Consider the following 23,945-nt stretch of genomic DNA (forward strand, 5'->3'; position numbering starts at 1 on the left):
CGTTTTCCAGGCCGAGAATTCAGCTGCCACCAAATGGATCAGACTGAACAGGTTCCAAACCTCTCGGAGGCTCTTACCTTCCAAACAGGGACGTCTGTTTTCTAGTAAAATCAGGAAAAGGAAAGGAGAAAACTCAAAAGAGGTTCCTCCTCGCGCTCACGTACGTAAACCCTAATACTCTCTCAGTCCTCAAAGAGGGACCTCGAGAAGGAGACTTGCTGAAGCAAAGCTACAGGGGTCTCCGAGGTTTCCCTGGCCGCGCGCCCCTGTCCGGCCTGGCTGATGTCAGCATCTCTCTGTGAGGTCACCACCTCCCCACTACCTTTCACCAATAGGCTGAGGTCCTGCAAAAGGCCTTTGTGATGTCACTGCCACACCCACCCCTGGGGTGACCACATGTCCCGATTTTATAGGGACAGTCCCGCTATTTGGGGCTTTTTCTTATATAGGCTCCAATTACCGCCCACTCCCTGTCCCGTTTTTCACACTTGCTATCCGGTCAGCCTACCCACCCATCCCCTGCAGTGCTAATGTCCTGCCGCTGGCTAGACACTTTGGAGGTTTGAGCCTCTCCCTGTGGATCACCCCACTCAATGAGTGTTCATTCTAGGAAGCAAGCCGGCTAGACAGCAAAACATCACAGGCTACTCCCAATGCTACATTCAGTTTTTCAGAAATGAGTAGACTTGATGGCCAGAAGAGACCATTAGAGCATCTAATCTGACCCCCTGTATATCACAGGCCTCCTGTATACCATAATCGCTACCGTTTGGCAAACACATTCCAGAAAGGCATCTAGTCTTCATTAAATGACATCAAGAGATGGAGAATCCACCACTTTCCTTGGTAGCTTGTTCCCGTGGTGAATCATCCTCGCCGTTGAATATTTGTGCTTTATTTGTGATATGAATTGGTCTCTTTTCACCTTCCAGCCATTGGGTCTTGTTATGCCTTTCTCTGCTAGATTAACGAGCCTTTTAATCCCCAGTATTTTCTCTCCATTAAGGCATTTCAACACTTCAGTGAAGTCACCTTTCAATCTGTTTTTTATCAGCTAAACAGGTTGAGCTCTTTCAATCGCTCCCTAGAAGGCATTTTTCTCCAACCCTCAGAACATTTGGTGGCTCTTTGCTGCCCCAGCTCCAATTTCTCAACATCTTTTTCAAAGGAGGACACCAAAACTGGAGGCAGGATTCCAACAGCAGTCTCACTGATGCTGTGTCACCTCCCTATCCTCCTCACAGCTCTGCTCATACGTCGAATGATGGCTTCAGCCCTGTTCCCCACAGCATCACACTGGAAGCTCATGTTGAACGGCTTCTCCACTATGGCCCCTGAATCCTTTTCAGAGTCACTGCTTTCCTGGATATACTTCCCCGTTCTGTAGGTGTGGCCAGCCTGCCTTATTGCTAGGCATAGGACCCTGCATTTGGCTCTGGTCAAACTTGTTTTCTTTGAATGGGGCCAGCTTGCCAAATGAGCCAGATCGCTCTGTATCACTGCCCTCTCCTCATCAGCAATGACCACTCTGCCAGTATTTTGTCACCCACCAGTGATTGTATGTTTTCTCCCAATTCATGGATAAAAATTATTTTAAAAAATTTGTCGTCGAGAGCCTTTTCACAAGCCCTAATACCCAGGACCTGCTCCCCACAGCACAGTGAGACAAGGCCGTCCAGCCCTGCTGGTACATAGGAGATAAGCACAGAACACAGACACCTTTAGGAGCTGTTTTGTCCATAGGCTCTGAACATCATGTGGGGATGTAGTGTAGACAGGTCCCAACTGTGTCTCAGTTTCCCACTCTATAAAATGGGGAGAACAAACAAAACCTTGATTAGCTCTATTTGATAGTGGGGAAACTGAGACACCCAGCGGTGAAGAGACTCGCTCATGGTCCCAAAGCCAGGAATAGAAAATGGCAGCTCTTCTGATAGCCAGTCCTGGGACCTAGCCCAGGTTATCCTGGCCTCACTGCTCTAACTTTAGTCACAGCCTTCATGTCATGTCCCTTAACCCCACGTAACTGCAGAAGAAAGATTTTCTCTTGGTCAGCTGGCTCTAATGCATGTGGATGTCTTTCCAAAAGATGTGCTCTGGCTCAGGCACACGTCATGGGTTGACTGAAGGAACCACTCGGTGACATTCTAGGGTTTGGGTTATACAGCAGGTCAGACTAGATGGACAGAATGGTCTTGTCTAACAGTAGAATCTATGAATTAGTGCATTTTTTTGCTGCTAGGAAGATAACTGGACATATTTTCTCTCATTCACTTTCAGCTGGAATAATTTAAATCCATTCCAAAGGATTTCCTCTTCCATTGCATCTTCAGCACCTTTCATAGCAAACACTCAGTGTTGGCCCACACATTTCCAGTTTCAGCGTGTCCCAGGGTGAGATGTCCATTAAAGGAATTGGCACGCAACTGTGCCTAGCCCAGCTTATGCAGCTCTCTAGGGTGAAGGGAATAAGTGACAAGGAGCAGCATGAGACTGGGGCCCAGGCTGGCAGGGAGATACAAGGGCAGCCTGTGCTCAGCCAGGAGAGAGACCCCAAGGGGAGCAGGCTTGGCAGGGGCTCGGATAGTCCTTAAAAGGTCTGGGACAAGCCAGAAAGGGGCCAGGTTGAGCACTTCGGACAAGGCCCTAGGAGGGAAAGACAGGAACGTTTAGGTGATGGGGCAGATAGTCCAGTTGGTTTAGGCTCCCAGGGCCAGACACCCACAGGTGAAGGTGATTGTCGGGGCTTCTGTCCTTCTTCCCCAGGGTAGGTATGATAGTGGAGAAGACTGATGCCGGAAGGGGGAAGTGAGTTAACCCCAAGGTCACCCACTGAGTTTATATCACAAATGCATACTTGGAAGGATCCAAGAGAAGAAACATGGATTTCCCAGTCTCTTCTTTCTAGGAGTCCCCAGGGCCAAGGTAAAACCCCTGCTGCTCCTTCCCATTCTGCTCACCTCCAAGATGCGCTGGAGTTTGTCTGTGCTGGGGGTTGCTGGATCTAGAGCTCGTCATCCATGTTCTCTGGGCAGTCCTTGCCCAGAGCAGCTCTCTGCAGAGGCCCTGGTGCACACCAGGTTAGGGAACAGCCAAGCTGCTAGGGATGAAAGCTGGGCTTCTGGGCAGAATCCAGGACCCAAATCCCAGGCTGTGGAAAGAAAGGACTGCGCACGGAGGCACAACGTAATGTCCCATAGAGGGAAGAGCCTCTCCCCACCATTTCTTAACCTCATGGGCTGTTCTCATGCTCTGCCAACTGCACCTCTCAGTAGCTCCAGTTGTCTGAGGGAGCAGGGACCAGAGGCCATCCTGCTGTTGGGACAGAGGTGGAGGTTGATGTTCAACCTCCATATGGGTGTTGTCCTTTCTCATGCCCACGGTCAATACGCCATGCAAGGGAAGCTCTCTGGACATGTGATTCCAGCTCCAGAGCCAGGGACAGCTTCAGCTTGCTGGAAGGAGACTGTGTCTGAGACCTTACAGTTGTGGGATGAGACAGACACTAAGATAGGCATGGAAGTTTGGGGAAATGGGGGAGAGGCCGGTGTTGGGCAAGGAGGACAACAACAAGGACCCGAGTCTCCTCCCTGTCAATAACCCCCTGCTCAGCCAATCAGGGTAGAGACTGAGGGGCGGGAGGCTGAGGGTTCTCACCAGAGAGCCCAAAGGATGGCCCAGGTCACTGCGGGGGATCACTGGCCGAGCACTATTTCAGCCCCACATTTTTGGGTGGACCTTCCACAATGGGAGCTGCAGAGCACCCCCAGTGACTTCCCCCGACACACCCCTCCTGGTGGCGGGAGGGGAACAGGGGAAAGGACAAAAGAAGTAAGAGAAGAAGAGAAAGGAGGGAGGGATGGAGGAAAAGATAAAACAAAAAGGACAAACCCTAATGTCCCCAGTGATTCTAAGGGACAAAATCCTAGGTGGGGAATAAAATTCTGCCACCTTAAGCTAGCGTTTTCCAGGCCGAGAATTCAGCTGCCACCAAATGGATCAGACTGAACAGGTTCCAAACCTCTCGGAGGCTCTTACCTTCCAAACAGGGACGTCTGTTTTCTAGTAAAATCAGGAAAAGGAAAGGAGAAAACTCAAAAGAGGTTCCTCCTCGCGCTCACGTACGTAAACCCTAATACTCTCTCAGTCCTCAAAGAGGGACCTCGAGAAGGAGACTTGCTGAAGCAAAGCTACAGGGGTCTCCGAGGTTTCCCTGGCCGCGCGCCCCTGTCCTGCCTGGCTGATGTCAGCATCTCTCTGTGAGGTCACCACCTCCCCACTACCTTTCACCAATAGGCTGAGGTCCTGCAAAAGGCATTTGTGATGTCACTGCCACACCCACCCCTGGGGTGACCACATGTCCCGATTTTATAGGGACAGTCCCGCTATTTGGGGCTTTTTCTTATATAGGCTCCAATTACCGCCCACTCCCTGTCCCGTTTTTCACACTTGCTATCCGGTCAGCCTACCCACCCATCCCCTGCAGTGCTAATGTCCTGCCGCTGGCTAGACACTTTGGAGGTTTGAGCCTCTCCCTGTGGATCACCCCACTCAATGAGTGTTCATTCTAGGAAGCAAGCCGGCTAGACAGCAAAACATCACAGGCTACTCCCAATGCTACATTCAGTTTTTCAGAAATGAGTAGACTTGATGGCCAGAAGAGACCATTAGAGCATCTAATCTGACCCCCTGTATATCACAGGCCTCCTGTATACCATAATCGCTACCGTTTGGCAAACACATTCCAGAAAGGCATCTAGTCTTCATTAAATGACATCAAGAGATGGAGAATCCACCACTTTCCTTGGTAGCTTGTTCCCGTGGTGAATCATCCTCGCCGTTGAATATTTGTGCTTTATTTGTGATATGAATTGGTCTCTTTTCACCTTCCAGCCATTGGGTCTTGTTATGCCTTTCTCTGCTAGATTAACGAGCCTTTTAATCCCCAGTATTTTCTCTCCATTAAGGCATTTCAACACTTCAGTGAAGTCACCTTTCAATCTGTTTTTTATCAGCTAAACAGGTTGAGCTCTTTCAATCGCTCCCTAGAAGGCATTTTTCTCCAACCCTCAGAACATTTGGTGGCTCTTTGCTGCCCCAGCTCCAATTTCTCAACATCTTTTTCAAAGGAGGACACCAAAACTGGAGGCAGGATTCCAACAGCAGTCTCACTGATGCTGTGTCACCTCCCTATCCTCCTCACAGCTCTGCTCATACGTCGAATGATGGCTTCAGCCCTGTTCCCCACAGCATCACACTGGAAGCTCATGTTGAACGGCTTCTCCACTATGGCCCCTGAATCCTTTTCAGAGTCACTGCTTTCCTGGATATACTTCCCCGTTCTGTAGGTGTGGCCAGCCTGCCTTATTGCTAGGCATAGGACCCTGCATTTGGCTCTGGTCAAACTTGTTTTCTTTGAATGGGGCCAGCTTGCCAAATGAGCCAGATCGCTCTGTATCACTGCCCTCTCCTCATCAGCAATGACCACTCTGCCAGTATTTTGTCACCCACCAGTGATTGTATGTTTTCTCCCAATTCATGGATAAAAATTATTTTAAAAAATTTGTCGTCGAGAGCCTTTTCACGAGCCCTAATACCCAGGACCTGCTCCCCACAGCACAGTGAGACAAGGCCGTCCAGCCCTGCTGGTACATAGGAGATAAGCACAGAACACAGACACCTTTAGGAGCTGTTTTGTCCATAGGCTCTGAACATCATGTGGGGATGTAGTGTAGACAGGTCCCAACTGTGTCTCAGTTTCCCACTCTATAAAATGGGGAGAACAAACAAAACCTTGATTAGCTCTATTTGATAGTGGGGAAACTGAGACACCCAGCGGTGAAGAGACTCGCTCATGGTCCCAAAGCCAGGAATAGAAAATGGCAGCTCTTCTGATAGCCAGTCCTGGGACCTAGCCCAGGTTATCCTGGCCTCACTGCTCTAACTTTAGTCACAGCCTTCATGTCATGTCCCTTAACCCCACGTAACTGCAGAAGAAAGATTTTTCTCTTGGTCAGCTGGCTCTAATGCATGTGGATGTCTTTCCAAAAGATGTGCTCTGGCTCAGGCACACGTCATGGGTTGACTGAAGGAACCACTCGGTGACATTCTAGGGTTTGGGTTATACAGCAGGTCAGACTAGATGGACAGAATGGTCTTGTCTAACAGTAGAATCTATGAATTAGTGCATTTTTTTGCTGCTAGGAAGATAACTGGACATATTTTCTCTCATTCACTTTCAGCTGGAATAATTTAAATCCATTCCAAAGGATTTCCTCTTCCATTGCATCTTCAGCACCTTTCATAGCAAACACTCAGTGTTGGCCCACACATTTCCAGTTTCAGCGTGTCCCAGGGTGAGATGTCCATTAAAGGAATTGGCACGCAACTGTGCCTAGCCCAGCTTATGCAGCTCTCTAGGGTGAAGGGAATAAGTGACAAGGAGCAGCATGAGACTGGGGCCCAGGCTGGCAGGGAGATACAAGGGCAGCCTGTGCTCAGCCAGGAGAGAGACCCCAAGGGGAGCAGGCTTGGCAGGGGCTCGGATAGTCCTTTAAAGGTCTGGGACAAGCCAGAAAGGGGCCAGGTTGAGCACTTCGGACAAGGCCCTAGGAGGGAAAGACAGGAACGTTTAGGTGATGGGGCAGATAGTCCAGTTGGTTTAGGCTCCCAGGGCCAGACACCCACAGGTGAAGGTGATTGTCGGGGCTTCTGTCCTTCTTCCCCAGGGTAGGTATGATAGTGGAGAAGACTGATGCCGGAAGGGGGAAGTGAGTTAACCCCAAGGTCACCCACTGAGTTTATATCACAAATGCATACTTGGAAGGATCCAAGAGAAGAAACATGGATTTCCCAGTCTCTTCTTTCTAGGAGTCCCCAGGGCCAAGGTAAAACCCCTGCTGCTCCTTCCCATTCTGCTCACCTCCAAGATGCGCTGGAGTTTGTCTGTGCTGGGGGTTGCTGGATCTAGAGCTCGTCATCCATGTTCTCTGGGCAGTCCTTGCCCAGAGCAGCTCTCTGCAGAGGCCCTGGTGCACACCAGGTTAGGGAACAGCCAAGCTGCTAGGGATGAAAGCTGGGCTTCTGGGCAGAATCCAGGACCCAAATCCCAGGCTGTGGAAAGAAAGGACTGCGCACGGAGGCACAACGTAATGTCCCATAGAGGGAAGAGCCTCTCCCCACCATTTCTTAACCTCATGGGCTGTTCTCATGCTCTGCCAACTGCACCTCTCAGTAGCTCCAGTTGTCTGAGGGAGCAGGGACCAGAGGCCATCCTGCTGTTGGGACAGAGGTGGAGGTTGATGTTCAACCTCCATATGGGTGTTGTCCTTTCTCATGCCCACGGTCAATACGCCATGCAAGGGAAGCTCTCTGGACATGTGATTCCAGCTCCAGAGCCAGGGACAGCTTCAGCTTGCTGGAAGGAGACTGTGTCTGAGACCTTACAGTTGTGGGATGAGACAGACACTAAGATAGGCATGGAAGTTTGGGGAAATGGGGGAGAGGCCGGTGTTGGGCAAGGAGGACAACAACAAGGACCCGAGTCTCCTCCCTGTCAATAACCCCCTGCTCAGCCAATCAGGGTAGAGACTGAGGGGCGGGAGGCTGAGGGTTCTCACCAGAGAGCCCAAAGGATGGCCCAGGTCACTGCGGGGGATCACTGGCCGAGCACTATTTCAGCCCCACATTTTTGGGTGGACCTTCCACAATGGGAGCTGCAGAGCACCCCCAGTCACTTCCCCCGACACACCCCTCCTGGTGGCGGGAGGGGAACAGGGGAAAGGACAAAAGAAGTAAGAGAAGAAGAGAAAGGAGGGAGGGATGGATGGAGGAAAAGATAAAACAAAAAGGACAAACCCTAATGTCCCCAGTGATTCTAAGGGACAAAATCCTAGGTGGGGAATAAAATTCTGCCACCTTAAGCTAGCGTTTTCCAGGCCGAGAATTCAGCTGCCACCAAATGGATCAGACTGAACAGGTTCCAAACCTCTCGGAGGCTCTTACCTTCCAAACAGGGACGTCTGTTTTCTAGTAAAATCAGGAAAAGGAAAGGAGAAAACTCAAAAGAGGTTCCTCCTCGCGCTCACGTACGTAAACCCTAATACTCTCTCAGTCCTCAAAGAGGGACCTCGAGAAGGAGACTTGCTGAAGCAAAGCTACAGGGGTCTCCGAGGTTTCCCTGGCCGCGCGCCCCTGTCCTGCCTGGCTGATGTCAGCATCTCTCTGTGAGGTCACCACCTCCCCACTACCTTTCACCAATAGGCTGAGGTCCTGCAAAAGGCCTTTGTGATGTCACTGCCACACCCACCCCTGGGGTGACCACATGTCCCGATTTTATAGGGACAGTCCCGCTATTTGGGGCTTTTTCTTATATAGGCTCCAATTACCGCCCACTCCCTGTCCCGTTTTTCACACTTGCTATCCGGTCAGCCTACCCACCCATCCCCTGCAGTGCTAATGTCCTGCCGCTGGCTAGACACTTTGGAGGTTTGAGCCTCTCCCTGTGGATCACCCCACTCAATGAGTGTTCATTCTAGGAAGCAAGCCGGCTAGACAGCAAAACATCACAGGCTACTCCCAATGCTACATTCAGTTTTTCAGAAATGAGTAGACTTGATGGCCAGAAGAGACCATTAGAGCATCTAATCTGACCCCCTGTATATCACAGGCCTCCTGTATACCATAATCGCTACCGTTTGGCAAACACATTCCAGAAAGGCATCTAGTCTTCATTAAATGACATCAAGAGATGGAGAATCCACCACTTTCCTTGGTAGCTTGTTCCCGTGGTGAATCATCCTCGCCGTTGAATATTTGTGCTTTATTTGTGATATGAATTGGTCTCTTTTCACCTTCCAGCCATTGGGTCTTGTTATGCCTTTCTCTGCTAGATTAACGAGCCTTTTAATCCCCAGTATTTTCTCTCCATTAAGGCATTTCAACACTTCAGTGAAGTCACCTTTCAATCTGTTTTTTATCAGCTAAACAGGTTGAGCTCTTTCAATCGCTCCCTAGAAGGCATTTTTCTCCAACCCTCAGAACATTTGGTGGCTCTTTGCTGCCCCAGCTCCAATTTCTCAACATCTTTTTCAAAGGAGGACACCAAAACTGGAGGCAGGATTCCAACAGCAGTCTCACTGATGCTGTGTCACCTCCCTATCCTCCTCACAGCTCTGCTCATACGTCGAATGATGGCTTCAGCCCTGTTCCCCACAGCATCACACTGGAAGCTCATGTTGAACGGCTTCTCCACTATGGCCCCTGAATCCTTTTCAGAGTCACTGCTTTCCTGGATATACTTCCCCGTTCTGTAGGTGTGGCCAGCCTGCCTTATTGCTAGGCATAGGACCCTGCATTTGGCTCTGGTCAAACTTGTTTTCTTTGAATGGGGCCAGCTTGCCAAATGAGCCAGATCGCTCTGTATCACTGCCCTCTCCTCATCAGCAATGACCACTCTGCCAGTATTTTGTCACCCACCAGTGATTGTATGTTTTCTCCCAATTCATGGATAAAAATTATTTTAAAAAATTTGTCGTCGAGAGCCTTTTCACAAGCCCTAATACCCAGGACCTGCTCCCCACAGCACAGTGAGACAAGGCCGTCCAGCCCTGCTGGTACATAGGAGATAAGCACAGAACACAGACACCTTTAGGAGCTGTTTTCTCCATAGGCTCTGAACATCATGTGGGGATGTAGTGTAGACAGGTCCCAACTGTGTCTCAGTTTCCCACTCTATAAAATGGGGAGAACAAACAAAACCTTGATTAGCTCTATTTGATAGTGGGGAAACTGAGACACCCAGCGGTGAAGAGACTCGCTCATGGTCCCAAAGCCAGGAATAGAAAATGGCAGCTCTTCTGATAGCCAGTCCTGGGACCTAGCCCAGGTTATCCTGGCCTCACTGCTCTAACTTTAGTCACAGCCTTCATGTCATGTCCCTTAACCCCACGTAACTGCAGAAGAAAGATTTTCTCTTGGTCAGCTGGCTCTAATGCATGTGGATGTCTTTCCAAAAGATGTGCTCTGGCTCAGGCACACGTCATGGGTTGACTGAAGGAACCACTCGGTGACATTCTAGGGTTTGGGTTATACAGCAGGTCAGACTAGATGGACAGAATGGTCTTGTCTAACAGTAGAATCTATGAATTAGTGCATTTTTTTGCTGCTAGGAAGATAACTGGACATATTTTCTCTCATTCACTTTCAGCTGGAATAATTTAAATCCATTCCAAAGGATTTCCTCTTCCATTGCATCTTCAGCACCTTTCATAGCAAACACTCAGTGTTGGCCCACACATTTCCAGTTTCAGCGTGTCCCAGGGTGAGATGTCCATTAAAGGAATTGGCACGCAACTGTGCCTAGCCCAGCTTATGCAGCTCTCTAGGGTGAAGGGAATAAGTGACAAGGAGCAGCATGAGACTGGGGCCCAGGCTGGCAGGGAGATACAAGGGCAGCCTGTGCTCAGCCAGGAGAGAGACCCCAAGGGGAGCAGGCTTGGCAGGGGCTCGGATAGTCCTTTAAAGGTCTGGGACAAGCCAGAAAGGGGCCAGGTTGAGCACTTCGGACAAGGCCCTAGGAGGGAAAGACAGGAACGTTTAGGTGATGGGGCAGATAGTCCAGTTGGTTTAGGCTCCCAGGGCCAGACACCCACAGGTGAAGGTGATTGTCGGGGCTTCTGTCCTTCTTCCCCAGGGTAGGTATGATAGTGGAGAAGACTGATGCCGGAAGGGGGAAGTGAGTTAACCCCAAGGTCACCCACTGAGTTTATATCACAAATGCATACTTGGAAGGATCCAAGAGAAGAAACATGGATTTCCCAGTCTCTTCTTTCTAGGAGTCCCCAGGGCCAAGGTAAAACCCCTGCTGCTCCTTCCCATTCTGCTCACCTCCAAGATGCGCTGGAGTTTGTCTGTGCTGGGGGTTGCTGGATCTAGAGCTCGTCATCCATGTTCTCTGGGCAGTCCTTGCCCAGAGCAGCTCTCTGCAGAGGCCCTGGTGCACACCAGGTTAGGGAACAGCCAAGCTGCTAGGGATGAAAGCTGGGCTTCTGGGCAGAATCCAGGACCCAAATCCCAGGCTGTGGAAAGAAAGGACTGCGCACGGAGGCACAACGTAATGTCCCATAGAGGGAAGAGCCTCTCCCCACCATTTCTTAACCTCATGGGCTGTTCTCATGCTCTGCCAACTGCACCTCTCAGTAGCTCCAGTTGTCTGAGGGAGCAGGGACCAGAGGCCATCCTGCTGTTGGGACAGAGGTGGAGGTTGATGTTCAACCTCCATATGGGTGTTGTCCTTTCTCATGCCCACGGTCAATACGCCATGCAAGGGAAGCTCTCTGGACATGTGATTCCAGCTCCAGAGCCAGGGACAGCTTCAGCTTGCTGGAAGGAGACTGTGTCTGAGACCTTACAGTTGTGGGATGAGACAGACACTAAGATAGGCATGGAAGTTTGGGGAAATGGGGGAGAGGCCGGTGTTGGGCAAGGAGGACAACAACAAGGACCCGAGTCTCCTCCCTGTCAATAACCCCCTGCTCAGCCAATCAGGGTAGAGACTGAGGGGCGGGAGGCTGAGGGTTCTCACCAGAGAGCCCAAAGGATGGCCCAGGTCACTGCGGGGGATCACTGGCCGAGCACTATTTCAGCCCCACATTTTTGGGTGGACCTTCCACAATGGGAGCTGCAGAGCACCCCCAGTGACTTCCCCCGACACACCCCTCCTGGTGGCGGGAGGGGAACAGGGGAAAGGACAAAAGAAGTAAGAGAAGAAGAGAAAGGAGGGAGGGATGGAGGAAAAGATAAAACAAAAAGGACAAACCCTAATGTCCCCAGTGATTCTAAGGGACAAAATCCTAGGTGGGGAATAAAATTCTGCCACCTTAAGCTAGCGTTTTCCAGGCCGAGAATTCAGCTGCCACCAAATGGATCAGACTGAACAGGTTCCAAACCTCTCGGAGGCTCTTACCTTCCAAACAGGGACGTCTGTTTTCTAGTAAAATCAGGAAAAGGAAAGGAGAAAACTCAAAAGAGGTTCCTCCTCGCGCTCACGTACGTAAACCCTAATACTCTCTCAGTCCTCAAAGAGGGACCTCGAGAAGGAGACTTGCTGAAGCAAAGCTACAGGGGTCTCCGAGGTTTCCCTGGCCGCGCGCCCCTGTCCTGCCTGGCTGATGTCAGCATCTCTCTGTGAGGTCACCACCTCCCCACTACCTTTCACCAATAGGCTGAGGTCCTGCAAAAGGCCTTTGTGATGTCACTGCCACACCCACCCCTGGGGTGACCACATGTCCCGATTTTATAGGGACAGTCCCGCTATTTGGGGCTTTTTCTTATATAGGCTCCAATTACCGCCCACTCCCTGTCCCGTTTTTCACACTTGCTATCCGGTCAGCCTACCCACCCATCCCCTGCAGTGCTAATGTCCTGCCGCTGGCTAGACACTTTGGAGGTTTGAGCCTCTCCCTGTGGATCACCCCACTCAATGAGTGTTCATTCTAGGAAGCAAGCCGGCTAGACAGCAAAACATCACAGGCTACTCCCAATGCTACATTCAGTTTTTCAGAAATGAGTAGACTTGATGGCCAGAAGAGACCATTAGAGCATCTAATCTGACCCCCTGTATATCACAGGCCTCCTGTATACCATAATCGCTACCGTTTGGCAAACACATTCCAGAAAGGCATCTAGTCTTCATTAAATGACATCAAGAGATGGAGAATCCACCACTTTCCTTGGTAGCTTGTTCCCGTGGTGAATCATCCTCGCCGTTGAATATTTGTGCTTTATTTGTGATATGAATTGGTCTCTTTTCACCTTCCAGCCATTGGGTCTTGTTATGCCTTTCTCTGCTAGATTAACGAGCCTTTTAATCCCCAGTATTTTCTCTCCATTAAGGCATTTCAACACTTCAGTGAAGTCACCTTTCAATCTGTTTTTTATCAGCTAAACAGGTTGAGCTCTTTCAATCGCTCCCTAGAAGGCATTTTTCTCCAACCCTCAGAACATTTGGTGGCTCTTTGCTGCCCCAGCTCCAATTTCTCAACATCTTTTTCAAAGGAGGACACCAAAACTGGAGGCAGGATTCCAACAGCAGTCTCACTGATGCTGTGTCACCTCCCTATCCTCCTCACAGCTCTGCTCATACGTCGAATGATGGCTTCAGCCCTGTTCCCCACAGCATCACACTGGAAGCTCATGTTGAACGGCTTCTCCACTATGGCCCCTGAATCCTTTTCAGAGTCACTGCTTTCCTGGATATACTTCCCCGTTCTGTAGGTGTGGCCAGCCTGCCTTATTGCTAGGCATAGGACCCTGCATTTGGCTCTGGTCAAACTTGTTTTCTTTGAATGGGGCCAGCTTGCCAAATGAGCCAGATCGCTCTGTATCACTGCCCTCTCCTCATCAGCAATGACCACTCTGCCAGTATTTTGTCACCCACCAGTGATTGTATGTTTTCTCCCAATTCATGGATAAAAATTATTTTAAAAAATTTGTCGTCGAGAGCCTTTTCACGAGCCCTAATACCCAGGACCTGCTCCCCACAGCACAGTGAGACAAGGCCGTCCAGCCCTGCTGGTACATAGGAGATAAGCACAGAACACAGACACCTTTAGGAGCTGTTTTGTCCATAGGCTCTGAACATCATGTGGGGATGTAGTGTAGACAGGTCCCAACTGTGTCTCAGTTTCCCACTCTATAAAATGGGGAGAACAAACAAAACCTTGATTAGCTCTATTTGATAGTGGGGAAACTGAGACACCCAGCGGTGAAGAGACTCGCTCATGGTCCCAAAGCCAGGAATAGAAAATGGCAGCTCTTCTGATAGCCAGTCCTGGGACCTAGCCCAGGTTATCCTGGCCTCACTGCTCTAACTTTAGTCACAGCCTTCATGTCATGTCCCTTAACCCCACGTAACTGCAGAAGAAAGATTTTTCTCTTGGTCAGCTGGCTCTAATGCATGTGGATGTCTTTCCAAAAGATGTGCTCTGGCTCAGGCACACGTCATGGGTTGACTGAAGGAACCACTCGGTGACATTCTAGGGTTTGGGTTATACAGCAGGTCAGACTAGATGGACAGAATGGTCTTGTCTAACAGTAGAATCTATGAATTAGTGCATTTTTTTGCTGCTAGGAAGATAACTGGACATATTTTCTCTCATTCACTTTCAGCTGGAATAATTTAAATCCATTCCAAAGGATTTCCTCTTCCATTGCATCTTCAGCACCTTTCATAGCAAACACTCAGTGTTGGCCCACACATTTCCAGTTTCAGCGTGTCCCAGGGTGAGATGTCCATTAAAGGAATTGGCACGCAACTGTGCCTAGCCCAGCTTATGCAGCTCTCTAGGGTGAAGGGAATAAGTGACAAGGAGCAGCATGAGACTGGGGCCCAGGCTGGCAGGGAGATACAAGGGCAGCCTGTGCTCAGCCAGGAGAGAGACCCCAAGGGGAGCAGGCTTGGCAGGGGCTCGGATAGTCCTTTAAAGGTCTGGGACAAGCCAGAAAGGGGCCAGGTTGAGCACTTCGGACAAGGCCCTAGGAGGGAAAGACAGGAACGTTTAGGTGATGGGGCAGATAGTCCAGTTGGTTTAGGCTCCCAGGGCCAGACACCCACAGGTGAAGGTGATTGTCGGGGCTTCTGTCCTTCTTCCCCAGGGTAGGTATGATAGTGGAGAAGACTGATGCCGGAAGGGGGAAGTGAGTTAACCCCAAGGTCACCCACTGAGTTTATATCACAAATGCATACTTGGAAGGATCCAAGAGAAGAAACATGGATTTCCCAGTCTCTTCTTTCTAGGAGTCCCCAGGGCCAAGGTAAAACCCCTGCTGCTCCTTCCCATTCTGCTCACCTCCAAGATGCGCTGGAGTTTGTCTGTGCTGGGGGTTGCTGGATCTAGAGCTCGTCATCCATGTTCTCTGGGCAGTCCTTGCCCAGAGCAGCTCTCTGCAGAGGCCCTGGTGCACACCAGGTTAGGGAACAGCCAAGCTGCTAGGGATGAAAGCTGGGCTTCTGGGCAGAATCCAGGACCCAAATCCCAGGCTGTGGAAAGAAAGGACTGCGCACGGAGGCACAACGTAATGTCCCATAGAGGGAAGAGCCTCTCCCCACCATTTCTTAACCTCATGGGCTGTTCTCATGCTCTGCCAACTGCACCTCTCAGTAGCTCCAGTTGTCTGAGGGAGCAGGGACCAGAGGCCATCCTGCTGTTGGGACAGAGGTGGAGGTTGATGTTCAACCTCCATATGGGTGTTGTCCTTTCTCATGCCCACGGTCAATACGCCATGCAAGGGAAGCTCTCTGGACATGTGATTCCAGCTCCAGAGCCAGGGACAGCTTCAGCTTGCTGGAAGGAGACTGTGTCTGAGACCTTACAGTTGTGGGATGAGACAGACACTAAGATAGGCATGGAAGTTTGGGGAAATGGGGGAGAGGCCGGTGTTGGGCAAGGAGGACAAGAACAAGGACCCGAGTCTCCTCCCTGTCAATAACCCCCTGCTCAGCCAATCAGGGTAGAGACTGAGGGGCGGGAGGCTGAGGGTTCTCACCAGAGAGCCCAAAGGATGGCCCAGGTCACTGCGGGGGATCACTGGCCGAGCACTATTTCAGCCCCACATTTTTGGGTGGACCTTCCACAATGGGAGCTGCAGAGCACCCCCAGTGACTTCCCCCGACACACCCCTCCTGGTGGCGGGAGGGGAACAGGGGAAAGGACAAAAGAAGTAAGAGAAGAAGAGAAAGGAGGGAGGGATGGAGGAAAAGATAAAACAAAAAGGACAAACCCTAATGTCCCCAGTGATTCTAAGGGACAAAATCCTAGGTGGGGAATAAAATTCTGCCACCTTAAGCTAGCGTTTTCCAGGCCGAGAATTCAGCTGCCACCAAATGGATCAGACTGAACAGGTTCCAAACCTCTCGGAGGCTCTTACCTTCCAAACAGGGACGTCTGTTTTCTAGTAAAATCAGGAAAAGGAAAGGAGAAAACTCAAAAGAGGTTCCTCCTCGCGCTCACGTACGTAAACCCTAATACTCTCTCAGTCCTCAAAGAGGGACCTCGAGAAGGAGACTTGCTGAAGCAAAGCTACAGGGGTCTCCGAGGTTTCCCTGGCCGCGCGCCCCTGTCCTGCCTGGCTGATGTCAGCATCTCTCTGTGAGGTCACCACCTCCCCACTACCTTTCACCAATAGGCTGAGGTCCTGCAAAAGGCCTTTGTGATGTCACTGCCACACCCACCCCTGGGGTGACCACATGTCCCGATTTTATAGGGACAGTCCCGCTATTTGGGGCTTTTTCTTATATAGGCTCCAATTACCGCCCACTCCCTGTCCCGTTTTTCACACTTGCTATCCGGTCAGCCTACCCACCCATCCCCTGCAGTGCTAATGTCCTGCCGCTGGCTAGACACTTTGGAGGTTTGAGCCTCTCCCTGTGGATCACCCCACTCAATGAGTGTTCATTCTAGGAAGCAAGCCGGCTAGACAGCAAAACATCACAGGCTACTCCCAATGCTACATTCAGTTTTTCAGAAATGAGTAGACTTGATGGCCAGAAGAGACCATTAGAGCATCTAATCTGACCCCCTGTATATCACAGGCCTCCTGTATACCATAATCGCTACCGTTTGGCAAACACATTCCAGAAAGGCATCTAGTCTTCATTAAATGACATCAAGAGATGGAGAATCCACCACTTTCCTTGGTAGCTTGTTCCCGTGGTGAATCATCCTCGCCGTTGAATATTTGTGCTTTATTTGTGATATGAATTGGTCTCTTTTCACCTTCCAGCCATTGGGTCTTGTTATGCCTTTCTCTGCTAGATTAACGAGCCTTTTAATCCCCAGTATTTTCTCTCCATTAAGGCATTTCAACACTTCAGTGAAGTCACCTTTCAATCTGTTTTTTATCAGCTAAACAGGTTGAGCTCTTTCAATCGCTCCCTAGAAGGCATTTTTCTCCAACCCTCAGAACATTTGGTGGCTCTTTGCTGCCCCAGCTCCAATTTCTCAACATCTTTTTCAAAGGAGGACACCAAAACTGGAGGCAGGATTCCAACAGCAGTCTCACTGATGCTGTGTCACCTCCCTATCCTCCTCACAGCTCTGCTCATACGTCGAATGATGGCTTCAGCCCTGTTCCCCACAGCATCACACTGGAAGCTCATGTTGAACGGCTTCTCCACTATGGCCCCTGAATCCTTTTCAGAGTCACTGCTTTCCTGGATATACTTCCCCGTTCTGTAGGTGTGGCCAGCCTGCCTTATTGCTAGGCATAGGACCCTGCATTTGGCTCTGGTCAAACTTGTTTTCTTTGAATGGGGCCAGCTTGCCAAATGAGCCAGATCGCTCTGTATCACTGCCCTCTCCTCATCAGCAATGACCACTCTGCCAGTATTTTGTCACCCACCAGTGATTGTATGTTTTCTCCCAATTCATGGATAAAAATTATTTTAAAAAATTTGTCGTCGAGAGCCTTTTCACAAGCCCTAATACCCAGGACCTGCTCCCCACAGCACAGTGAGACAAGGCCGTCCAGCCCTGCTGGTACATAGGAGATAAGCACAGAACACAGACACCTTTAGGAGCTGTTTTGTCCATAGGCTCTGAACATCATGTGGGGATGTAGTGTAGACAGGTCCCAACTGTGTCTCAGTTTCCCACTCTATAAAATGGGGAGAACAAACAAAACCTTGATTAGCTCTATTTGATAGTGGGGAAACTGAGACACCCAGCGGTGAAGAGACTCGCTCATGGTCCCAAAGCCAGGAATAGAAAATGGCAGCTCTTCTGATAGCCAGTCCTGGGACCTAGCCCAGGTTATCCTGGCCTCACTGCTCTAACTTTAGTCACAGCCTTCATGTCATGTCCCTTAACCCCACGTAACTGCAGAAGAAAGATTTTCTCTTGGTCAGCTGGCTCTAATGCATGTGGATGTCTTTCCAAAAGATGTGCTCTGGCTCAGGCACACGTCATGGGTTGACTGAAGGAACCACTCGGTGACATTCTAGGGTTTGGGTTATACAGCAGGTCAGACTAGATGGACAGAATGGTCTTGTCTAACAGTAGAATCTATGAATTAGTGCATTTTTTTGCTGCTAGGAAGATAACTGGACATATTTTCTCTCATTCACTTTCAGCTGGAATAATTTAAATCCATTCCAAAGGATTTCCTCTTCCATTGCATCTTCAGCACCTTTCATAGCAAACACTCAGTGTTGGCCCACACATTTCCAGTTTCAGCGTGTCCCAGGGTGAGATGTCCATTAAAGGAATTGGCACGCAACTGTGCCTAGCCCAGCTTATGCAGCTCTCTAGGGTGAAGGGAATAAGTGACAAGGAGCAGCATGAGACTGGGGCCCAGGCTGGCAGGGAGATACAAGGGCAGCCTGTGCTCAGCCAGGAGAGAGACCCCAAGGGGAGCAGGCTTGGCAGGGGCTCGGATAGTCCTTTAAAGGTCTGGGACAAGCCAGAAAGGGGCCAGGTTGAGCACTTCGGACAAGGCCCTAGGAGGGAAAGACAGGAACGTTTAGGTGATGGGGCAGATAGTCCAGTTGGTTTAGGCTCCCAGGGCCAGACACCCACAGGTGAAGGTGATTGTCGGGGCTTCTGTCCTTCTTCCCCAGGGTAGGTATGATAGTGGAGAAGACTGATGCCGGAAGGGGGAAGTGAGTTAACCCCAAGGTCACCCACTGAGTTTATATCACAAATGCATACTTGGAAGGATCCAAGAGAAGAAACATGGATTTCCCAGTCTCTTCTTTCTAGGAGTCCCCAGGGCCAAGGTAAAACCCCTGCTGCTCCTTCCCATTCTGCTCACCTCCAAGATGCGCTGGAGTTTGTCTGTGCTGGGGGTTGCTGGATCTAGAGCTCGTCATCCATGTTCTCTGGGCAGTCCTTGCCCAGAGCAGCTCTCTGCAGAGGCCCTGGTGCACACCAGGTTAGGGAACAGCCAAGCTGCTAGGGATGAAAGCTGGGCTTCTGGGCAGAATCCAGGACCCAAATCCCAGGCTGTGGAAAGAAAGGACTGCGCACGGAGGCACAACGTAATGTCCCATAGAGGGAAGAGCCTCTCCCCACCATTTCTTAACCTCATGGGCTGTTCTCATGCTCTGCCAACTGCACCTCTCAGTAGCTCCAGTTGTCTGAGGGAGCAGGGACCAGAGGCCATCCTGCTGTTGGGACAGAGGTGGAGGTTGATGTTCAACCTCCATATGGGTGTTGTCCTTTCTCATGCCCACGGTCAATACGCCATGCAAGGGAAGCTCTCTGGACATGTGATTCCAGCTCCAGAGCCAGGGACAGCTTCAGCTTGCTGGAAGGAGACTGTGTCTGAGACCTTACAGTTGTGGGATGAGACAGACACTAAGATAGGCATGGAAGTTTGGGGAAATGGGGGAGAGGCCGGTGTTGGGCAAGGAGGACAACAACAAGGACCCGAGTCTCCTCCCTGTCAATAACCCCCTGCTCAGCCAATCAGGGTAGAGACTGAGGGGCGGGAGGCTGAGGGTTCTCACCAGAGAGCCCAAAGGATGGCCCAGGTCACTGCGGGGGATCACTGGCCGAGCACTATTTCAGCCCCACATTTTTGGGTGGACCTTCCACAATGGGAGCTGCAGAGCACCCCCAGTGACTTCCCCCGACACACCCCTCCTGGTGGCGGGAGGGGAACAGGGGAAAGGACAAAAGAAGTAAGAGAAGAAGAGAAAGGAGGGAGGGATGGAGGAAAAGATAAAACAAAAAGGACAAACCCTAATGTCCCCAGTGATTCTAAGGGACAAAATCCTAGGTGGGGAATAAAATTCTGCCACCTTAAGCTAGCGTTTTCCAGGCCGAGAATTCAGCTGCCACCAAATGGATCAGACTGAACAGGTTCCAAACCTCTCGGAGGCTCTTACCTTCCAAACAGGGACGTCTGTTTTCTAGTAAAATCAGGAAAAGGAAAGGAGAAAACTCAAAAGAGGTTCCTCCTCGCGCTCACGTACGTAAACCCTAATACTCTCTCAGTCCTCAAAGAGGGACCTCGAGAAGGAGACTTGCTGAAGCAAAGCTACAGGGGTCTCCGAGGTTTCCCTGGCCGCGCGCCCCTGTCCTGCCTGGCTGATGTCAGCATCTCTCTGTGAGGTCACCACCTCCCCACTACCTTTCACCAATAGGCTGAGGTCCTGCAAAAGGCCTTTGTGATGTCACTGCCACACCCACCCCTGGGGTGACCACATGTCCCGATTTTATAGGGACAGTCCCGCTATTTGGGGCTTTTTCTTATATAGGCTCCAATTACCGCCCACTCCCTGTCCCGTTTTTCACACTTGCTATCCGGTCAGCCTACCCACCCATCCCCTGCAGTGCTAATGTCCTGCCGCTGGCTAGACACTTTGGAGGTTTGAGCCTCTCCCTGTGGATCACCCCACTCAATGAGTGTTCATTCTAGGAAGCAAGCCGGCTAGACAGCAAAACATCACAGGCTACTCCCAATGCTACATTCAGTTTTTCAGAAATGAGTAGACTTGATGGCCAGAAGAGACCATTAGAGCATCTAATCTGACCCCCTGTATATCACAGGCCTCCTGTATACCATAATCGCTACCGTTTGGCAAACACATTCCAGAAAGGCATCTAGTCTTCATTAAATGACATCAAGAGATGGAGAATCCACCACTTTCCTTGGTAGCTTGTTCCCGTGGTGAATCATCCTCGCCGTTGAATATTTGTGCTTTATTTGTGATATGAATTGGTCTCTTTTCACCTTCCAGCCATTGGGTCTTGTTATGCCTTTCTCTGCTAGATTAACGAGCCTTTTAATCCCCAGTATTTTCTCTCCATTAAGGCATTTCAACACTTCAGTGAAGTCACCTTTCAATCTGTTTTTTATCAGCTAAACAGGTTGAGCTCTTTCAATCGCTCCCTAGAAGGCATTTTTCTCCAACCCTCAGAACATTTGGTGGCTCTTTGCTGCCCCAGCTCCAATTTCTCAACATCTTTTTCAAAGGAGGACACCAAAACTGGAGGCAGGATTCCAACAGCAGTCTCACTGATGCTGTGTCACCTCCCTATCCTCCTCACAGCTCTGCTCATACGTCGAATGATGGCTTCAGCCCTGTTCCCCACAGCATCACACTGGAAGCTCATGTTGAACGGCTTCTCCACTATGGCCCCTGAATCCTTTTCAGAGTCACTGCTTTCCTGGATATACTTCCCCGTTCTGTAGGTGTGGCCAGCCTGCCTTATTGCTAGGCATAGGACCCTGCATTTGGCTCTGGTCAAACTTGTTTTCTTTGAATGGGGCCAGCTTGCCAAATGAGCCAGATCGCTCTGTATCACTGCCCTCTCCTCATCAGCAATGACCACTCTGCCAGTATTTTGTCACCCACCAGTGATTGTATGTTTTCTCCCAATTCATGGATAAAAATTATTTTAAAAAATTTGTCGTCGAGAGCCTTTTCACGAGCCCTAATACCCAGGACCTGCTCCCCACAGCACAGTGAGACAAGGCCGTCCAGCCCTGCTGGTACATAGGAGATAAGCACAGAACACAGACACCTTTAGGAGCTGTTTTGTCCATAGGCTCTGAACATCATGTGGGGATGTAGTGTAGACAGGTCCCAACTGTGTCTCAGTTTCCCACTCTATAAAATGGGGAGAACAAACAAAACCTTGATTAGCTCTATTTGATAGTGGGGAAACTGAGACACCCAGCGGTGAAGAGACTCGCTCATGGTCCCAAAGCCAGGAATAGAAAATGGCAGCTCTTCTGATAGCCAGTCCTGGGACCTAGCCCAGGTTATCCTGGCCTCACTGCTCTAACTTTAGTCACAGCCTTCATGTCATGTCCCTTAACCCCACGTAACTGCAGAAGAAAGATTTTTCTCTTGGTCAGCTGGCTCTAATGCATGTGGATGTCTTTCCAAAAGATGTGCTCTGGCTCAGGCACACGTCATGGGTTGACTGAAGGAACCACTCGGTGACATTCTAGGGTTTGGGTTATACAGCAGGTCAGACTAGATGGACAGAATGGTCTTGTCTAACAGTAGAATCTATGAATTAGTGCATTTTTTTGCTGCTAGGAAGATAACTGGACATATTTTCTCTCATTCACTTTCAGCTGGAATAATTTAAATCCATTCCAAAGGATTTCCTCTTCCATTGCATCTTCAGCACCTTTCATAGCAAACACTCAGTGTTGGCCCACACATTTCCAGTTTCAGCGTGTCCCAGGGTGAGATGTCCATTAAAGGAATTGGCACGCAACTGTGCCTAGCCCAGCTTATGCAGCTCTCTAGGGTGAAGGGAATAAGTGACAAGGAGCAGCATGAGACTGGGGCCCAGGCTGGCAGGGAGATACAAGGGCAGCCTGTGCTCAGCCAGGAGAGAGACCCCAAGGGGAGCAGGCTTGGCAGGGGCTCGGATAGTCCTTTAAAGGTCTGGGACAAGCCAGAAAGGGGCCAGGTTGAGCACTTCGGACAAGGCCCTAGGAGGGAAAGACAGGAACGTTTAGGTGATGGGGCAGATAGTCCAGTTGGTTTAGGCTCCCAGGGCCAGACACCCACAGGTGAAGGTGATTGTCGGGGCTTCTGTCCTTCTTCCCCAGGGTAGGTATGATAGTGGAGAAGACTGATGCCGGAAGGGGGAAGTGAGTTAACCCCAAGGTCACCCACTGAGTTTATATCACAAATGCATACTTGGAAGGATCCAAGAGAAGAAACATGGATTTCCCAGTCTCTTCTTTCTAGGAGTCCCCAGGGCCAAGGTAAAACCCCTGCTGCTCCTTCCCATTCTGCTCACCTCCAAGATGCGCTGGAGTTTGTCTGTGCTGGGGGTTGCTGGATCTAGAGCTCGTCATCCATGTTCTCTGGGCAGTCCTTGCCCAGAGCAGCTCTCTGCAGAGGCCCTGGTGCACACCAGGTTAGGGAACAGCCAAGCTGCTAGGGATGAAAGCTGGGCTTCTGGGCAGAATCCAGGACCCAAATCCCAGGCTGTGGAAAGAAAGGACTGCGCACGGAGGCACAACGTAATGTCCCATAGAGGGAAGAGCCTCTCCCCACCATTTCTTAACCTCATGGGCTGTTCTCATGCTCTGCCAACTGCACCTCTCAGTAGCTCCAGTTGTCTGAGGGAGCAGGGACCAGAGGCCATCCTGCTGTTGGGACAGAGGTGGAGGTTGATGTTCAACCTCCATATGGGTGTTGTCCTTTCTCATGCCCACGGTCAATACGCCATGCAAGGGAAGCTCTCTGGACATGTGATTCCAGCTCCAGAGCCAGGGACAGCTTCAGCTTGCTGGAAGGAGACTGTGTCTGAGACCTTACAGTTGTGGGATGAGACAGACACTAAGATAGGCATGGAAGTTTGGGGAAATGGGGGAGAGGCCGGTGTTGGGCAAGGAGGACAAGAACAAGGACCCGAGTCTCCTCCCTGTCAATAACCCCCTGCTCAGCCAATCAGGGTAGAGACTGAGGGGCGGGAGGCTGAGGGTTCTCACCAGAGAGCCCAAAGGATGGCCCAGGTCACTGCGGGGGATCACTGGCCGAGCACTATTTCAGCCCCACATTTTTGGGTGGACCTTCCACAATGGGAGCTGCAGAGCACCCCCAGTGACTTCCCCCGACACACCCCTCCTGGTGGCGGGAGGGGAACAGGGGAAAGGACAAAAGAAGTAAGAGAAGAAGAGAAAGGAGGGAGGGATGGAGGAAAAGATAAAACAAAAAGGACAAACCCTAATGTCCCCAGTGATTCTAAGGGACAAAATCCTAGGTGGGGAATAAAATTCTGCCACCTTAAGCTAGCGTTTTCCAGGCCGAGAATTCAGCTGCCACCAAATGGATCAGACTGAACAGGTTCCAAACCTCTCGGAGGCTCTTACCTTCCAAACAGGGACGTCTGTTTTCTAGTAAAATCAGGAAAAGGAAAGGAGAAAACTCAAAAGAGGTTCCTCCTCGCGCTCACGTACGTAAACCC

The sequence above is a fragment of the Lepidochelys olivacea genome (assembly GCF_965140295.1).
Source record: "Lepidochelys olivacea isolate rLepOli2 genome assembly, chromosome: 2".
Lineage (NCBI taxonomy): Eukaryota > Metazoa > Chordata > Testudines > Cheloniidae > Lepidochelys > Lepidochelys olivacea.